Source organism: Arachis hypogaea, chromosome 4 (assembly GCF_003086295.3).
Source record: "Arachis hypogaea cultivar Tifrunner chromosome 4, arahy.Tifrunner.gnm2.J5K5, whole genome shotgun sequence".
Classification (NCBI taxonomy): Eukaryota; Viridiplantae; Streptophyta; class Magnoliopsida; order Fabales; family Fabaceae; genus Arachis; species Arachis hypogaea.
In genome coordinates this window covers 75,186,445-75,193,060 of record NC_092039.1, presented here as the reverse complement: position 1 = coordinate 75,193,060, position 6,616 = coordinate 75,186,445, and the positions used below count along the sequence as shown (strand labels likewise).

The 6,616-nt window shown below is 40.1% G+C and overlaps 1 non-coding gene across 1 annotated transcript; it reads left to right on the top strand.

Moving 5' to 3' along the window:
* The first annotated feature begins 5,033 nt into the window (after positions 1-5,033).
* On the top strand, positions 5,034-5,141 carry LOC112798428 (small nucleolar RNA R71). The gene has a single exon (XR_003200039.1). It is a non-coding gene; the product is annotated as a small nucleolar RNA R71 (small nucleolar RNA).
* Positions 5,142-6,616: the final 1,475 nt, after the last annotated feature.

Sequence of the window (6,616 nt, the reverse complement as noted above, 5' to 3'; positions counted from 1 at the left end):
AAATTAAAATGTAATGAATGAAATATGCAAATAAATAAAGTAAAATAAAATGAAAGATAAAAAGAATGAGAAGAGAAAGAAGGGAAGAAGAAGTAAATAAGAGAGGAGGAAGATAGAATTATAAAAGATAGAAAAAAATTAGGATTAGAGAAGAAAAGATAAGAAAATTGGCACTAATTTGGATAGGTTGTGCGACGCTGGCGACGCGGTCGCGTGGGTGACGCGGCCGCGTGGGGCGTAATAAGTTCAGGCGACGTGGACGCATGGGGCACGCGAACACGTGGCCTGATTTGTGCGATTGGCGCGAGTGCAGCCTTGCGTTCGCGTAACTCTCTGTTCGAAACTCTTTTTGCCAATTTTTAGGGTGACGCGGTCACGTGGTTGACGCGATCGCGTGGGTGGCCAAGATTGGAGGATGACACGGACGCGTGAGGCACACGTTCACGTGGTAAGGCTTGTGCATCTAGCGCCAGTCCAGCCTTACTCTAGCACAACTTTCAGCTACGTACCCCTTTTACGTCGATTACCAGGTCACGCGGCCGCGTGGGTGACGCGGACGCGTGGGAGGCGTGGTTCCCATGTGACGCGGACGCGTCAGCGACGCGGTCGCGTAGGTCAAATTATGCCAAAAGCACGCCTCCAGCCACGCTTTCACGTGACTCTCTGTTCACTTTTCTTTTCTCCTAATGCACTTGTGACGCGGACGCGTCAGTGACGCTGCCGCGTCGCGTGCGTTTTTTTTTTATGTGCATGAAAAATGTAGAATGCAATGCTAATATGAATGTTATGCAAAACTCCAGGTTCAATATAATAAGATAAAATAAGACTTGGAAACAAATAAAACTAGATAAAAATGAAAAAAAACGATCATACCATGGTGGATTGTCTCCCACCTAGAACTTTTAGTTAAAGTCCTTAAGTTGGACATTCTGGTGAGCTCCTTATTATGGTGGCTTGTGCTTGTACTGATCCAAGAATCCCCACCAATGTTTGTAAGTCCAATATCCTCCGGGATCCCAAATCTTGTTTCTGCACCCGTCTTCGAGTTGATTATCATGATTCCATCCGGGTGGTTCAGCTTTAGAATTCTCACTGAAGTAACCAAACAGCTTCCTAGACCCATTCAACTGAGCTCTATACCAATCTTTGCGTTTAAACTTTGAGCTTCCAACCATAATGAACTTTGCAGGACAATTCTTGCCACTGATCATCTTCCTCTTGCTCTTAATGCCACAAAGAGATCTAAGTTGACCATCCGTCTCCAGTAGCCCATATTCAAGTGGAATTAGGAAGCTAAGGGATATGAATTTTACCCACTTGAATGTTGTGAAGGATGATGGCAACTTAGGGGGAGGTGTTTCTGATGAACGTGTAAGCTCCACTCCCTTGTGCTCTTCTTCGACATCTTCCACCTCTTTGTAATCTTCAATATCAACCTCTTCCTTTTGGTGAATTTCTTTCGATTCAATTTCTTCTTCATTTTGCACCAAGGGCATGGGAGGTTGTGCTTCTTCTTCTGTAATCTCCATGTCAAGTCTAATGGGAGAGGATTCAAATGTAGATAAGAATTCATTAATGATTGAATCCATCTCTTGATCGTCTCCTTCAAAGTCTTCAACTATGATATGCTTTGGAGGTTGTACACCCTCCTCAACATCAGCTTCAAACGTCTTTGAAGGGTGCTCTATAACTTGACTTTCCCATAGAGGTTCAGCAACTCCTAAGTCTTCAACCACTGCCTCCTCTTCTTCTTCAATAATCCGGCTTCCTCCACTTGTTCCAATATCAAATCGTGCTGCTCACTATCCACCGAAGTGCCCAATTTCTCCTTCATGCTACGTTCTTCAGTAGATTTACCACATGAAACCATGGAGGGTCTTTGAATGTCCAAACGTCGGAAGGGTAATTGATTTCTTTCTTGATCCAGGTATTTAAGTATGAGATTGTATTCATCCTCGATGATTTTCCTTTCAACTATTTTGTCACCTTCAAGCATAAAATCCTCCTTGTCGTCGTTTTTCACTAGTTCTTCAACCGCACTGTCAACTTCAAGGGTCTCTACTTTCTTCACCTTTAATGCCTCATCTAGCTCCATATGAAGTATGGATTCGTGAAGATGATCCGTTCTCTCTTGTTCTATGTCAATAGTATCAGTGGGATCATGTTGCTCTTGGATTGATGGATGTTGGCGCTCTTCCATGGACGGTGGTGATGGGATGGGTGGATCATTATGTGGTTGAGATGGAAGTGCAGTGGAGCTTGAGGGTTGATTGTTGAAGGTATTTGGTTGTCCGATTTGGGCGGCGAGAGCTTGTATAGTAGAGTTTGGATCAGCAATTGCTTTCTCCAAGGAGATTTGGGGTGGATAGGATGGTTCATTTTTTGGGAGAAAGGGTTCATGGTAGGAAGGTGGTTCATCTTGATAATGAATAGGAGATGGTGTATACTAAGGTGGTGGTTCTGTGTATGGTTCATTTGGCTCATAAGGTGGTTGGTATGGTGGGTACGAGTTAGGATCGTATGAGGGTGTTTGGTAGTAAAGGGCTCGTGAGTATGGTGGTCCAAAGCTATGTTGAGGGGGCTCATAGGCGTATGGTGGTGGTTGTTGATAATCAGAAGAATGCTCACCATAACCATTGCCTTGATATGCATCACAGAACGGTTGTTGATAGTTCATTGGAGGTGGTTGTTGCCATGAGGGTTGATTAAATCCTTGTGACTCCTCCCATCTTTGATTATTCCAACCTTGATGCCTGTTCTCATTATAATCTTCTCTTCTTGCAACATAGTTGTAACCAGACTCATAGCCAAAGGGGTGAAAGTTCATAGTAGTAGAAGAAAAAATAAAAACAAAAACTAACAAAAAGAAAATATTTTGAAAAAGATTGAAGAATATATCTATATATATATTTTTATTTTGAAAAAATATATTTTTTTTGAAAATATTTACAATAACCAATAATAAGGCACACGTTTGCAATTTCCCGGCAACGGCGCCATTTTGACGTTGGGATTTTTGCTAGTAATGAATTTTATAAAAATAATCGCGTTGTAGATATAGATTCTAAACCAACAGAAATCCCTTCGTGCAAACGTTTTGGTTGTCACAAGTAACAAACCCCTTTAAAATTGATAACCGAATATTCAAACCTCGGGTCGTCTTCTCAAGGAATTGCAGGGAGGTATATTCTTATTATTAGTTATGCAAAAGTATGTTTTGGGGTTTTGGATTAAGGTAAAAGGTTAGTTGAATGACAAGTAAAATAAAATAATAATAATAACTGGAAAATAAACCTTTGGCAAGGTACAAGAACTGGAAATCCTATTCTTATCAATTGTGATGAAAATTGGATTTTAATCCCACTTAGTTAACCCTTACTAAACAAAGGAAGGTCAAGTGGACTAATTAATTTGATACCTAAAGTCCTAGTCTTTCCTTTAGAAAGGCTAGAGTTATTGGAACTCAAATTAATTAGCAATTCCCAATTTCAACCACTGCTTTATTTGACAGCTCAATCGTCACCAATTACTCAACCAAGGCCAAAAGGGAAAAATCCAAATTATTTATATTATAAATAAAAGAAACAAATCATGGATCTGAAAATACCTCAAATTATATTTAAATAAGAAAATCAATCCAAACATGGAACATTGAAAATAAATAAATACAAAGAACATTGAACCTAGGATTGAGAGTCACTCCTAAAACTAAGAGAAGTCCTGAATCCTAAATCCTAATCCTAAGAGAGAGGATAGAACCTCTCTCACTAAAAACTACATCTAAAATAATAAAAAGTGAATTATGAGATCCTAATGAGTCTCTGCAAGTTCCCTGACTTTAATCTGTGTTTCTGGGCCAAAAATTGGGTTGAAATGTGGCCTAGAATCTCTGCCAGCGACTTTTGTAATTCTGCAGATCGCGCACGTCACGCGATCGTGTCATCCATGCGGACGCGTCATTCGCGTTTTTCCCTGCTACGCGTTCGCGTCGTCCATGCTTCCACGTCACTTGTGCTTTTCCAATCCGCGCGGTCGCGTGAGCCATGCAATCGCGTCACTCTGATTTCTTCTATTTCACGCGGTCGCGTGAGCCATGCGACCGCGTGACTTTTCGCTGGTCATCTCCTCAATTCCTTGTATTCCTTCCATCTTTGCACACTTCTTCTTCATTCTCTAAGCCATTCCTGCCCTATGAAGCCTGAAACACTTAACACACAGATCAAGGCATCGAATGGTAATAAGAGAGGATTAAGATTAGCTAAATTAAGACCAAAGAAGCATGTTTTCAATCATGTAATAATTTTAGGAAGGAAATATAAATGCATGCTAATTATATGAATAAGTGGGTAAAGATCATGATAAAATCACACAATTAAACACATTGTAAACTATAAAATAGTGGTTTATCATAGAGCTTCAATCTTTGAGAGCCTATCATCTGTTGATGATGGTGGGTAGAGATTAAATGGTTGAGAAGGTGGGTTAGATGGATGTTGGTAATATCTCTGTGAGGTGTTTTGATGAGTAGCATTGTTGTTGGAGTTGAGGTTGTGGCGTCTCTGATCTTGCCCTTTGTCTTGTTGGTTTCCCCATCCAAAGTTGGAGTAATTTTTCCATCCAGAGTTGTAAGTTTTAGAGTATGGATCATGGACTTGTCTAGGTGAGTTTTCAACATAGTTGGCTTGCTCCCAATCACCTTCTTCTCCTATGTTTACTTCTTCTTGAGCTGATGATGAGGTGATGGCTACTGTAACTTGGTTCTTCTCCACCTTCTTGGTAAGATCTGCTAGCTGCTTGGTGATCCTCTTGTTTTGAGCTAACAATGCATCCATGTGGTTCAGCTCCATTACTCCTCTGGTGTTACTTCTTTCGGAGGCATAGAAGTAGTCATTTTCAGCAACTATTTCAATGACATCTATGGCTTCTTCAATGGTTTTCTTCTTGTTTAAAGAGCCTCCTGATGAATGATCCACAGCCTTCTTTGACTCATAGGAAAGACCTTCATAGAAGATGTGAAGTTGAACCCACTCATTAAACATCTCTGGTGGGCATCTCCTTGTCAGGTCTTTGAATCTCTCCCATGCTTCATAAAGTGTCTCACCATCTTGTTGTCTAAAAGTTTGCACCTCAGTTCTTAGCCTATTGATCCTTTGAGGAGGGTAAAATCTTGCTAGATACTTGTTCACCACTTCTTCCCAATTAGTTAAGCTCTCCTTTGGGAAGGATTCAAGCCATTTGGATGCCTTGTCCCTGAGTGAAAAAGGAAACAAGAGCAACCTATAGACATCTGGGTGGACTCTATTGGAGTTCATTGTGTCACAAATCCTCAGGAAGGTGGTCAAGTGTTGATTAGGATCTTCTTGAGCACCTCCTCCAAATGAGCAATTATTCTGCACAAGAGTGATGAGCTGGGGTTTTAGCTCGAAATTGTTCGCATGTATGGTGGGCTTCTGAATGCTGCTTCCACAGTTTCCAGGATTAGGATTGATATAGGATCTTAAGACTCTCCTTTCTTGCCCAGCCCGGTTTGTATGGCCTTCTCCGACATGATTATAAGCTTCTTCTTCATGATTGTTCTCCAAATTCTCTTCCATGTTGGGTTCAAAATACTCTTCCTCTCCTTCCTCAGCACCAATAATCCTTTTCCCTCTTGCTTCCCTTCTTAGTCTCCAAAGGGTTCTTTCAGGTTCTAAATCAAAGGATGTTGAAACCCCTTCTCTTTTCCCTGTCATACAACAAACAGTTTGCACAACAGGAGATAAAATAAAGAAACTATTCTGGTTAGAGTAATTGTTAGTGTGAGTGGTGCAAATTAAAATAAACTAAAAGAAATTAATTGAATAAACTAAACAAAAAGAAAAATGCTCAATCTAGTGATCTTCAAATTTAATCATTGTTGATTCAAAATCAATCCCTGAAAACGGCGCCATAAACTTGATGCATGAAAACTTGTCTCTCAACAAATTTCTCTTTGGCAAGTATACCGAATTGTCATCAAGTAAAACTCACAATAGAGTGAGGTCGAATCCCACAAGGATTGATTGGTCAAGCAATTTTGGTTAGAAGAATATGCTAGTTGAGCTAAACAGAATTTAGATTGAGATGCAGAATTTAAATAACTGGAAAGTAAATAACAGAAATTAAAGTGCATAATCTCAAATGAGGATTTGGGGTAATGAGCATGAAATTAAATGACAGAAAGTAAAGAGAATGGGTAAGATTAGAAATGGGAAAATCATTGGGTTCAGGAGATGTTGCATTCTCCGGATCAAGTTCATTCTCATCTCTTCCTCAATCAATGCATTCATTGATCTCCTTGGCAACCTTAAGTGATTGGATCCCAATTCCTTGGCAATCCAATCTCTCTAAGCTTGAACAATTGTCCAATTCCTTGATTTAATTGCTCATGGGAAGAGATGAAGCGTGGTCACTGATTATACCACATGTATTTCCAAATCAAAATGTTGGGAGGATTACATGTCACTATATCTGTCCAAACCCCAATTTGGTCCAACATGAGAAAGCATTTCTAGTATGATCTCCTCATCCCTTTTCCAAGGCTTAAAGGAGATCCAATTATGGAGAGTTTCTTTTCCAAGACAACGAACCAATTGAA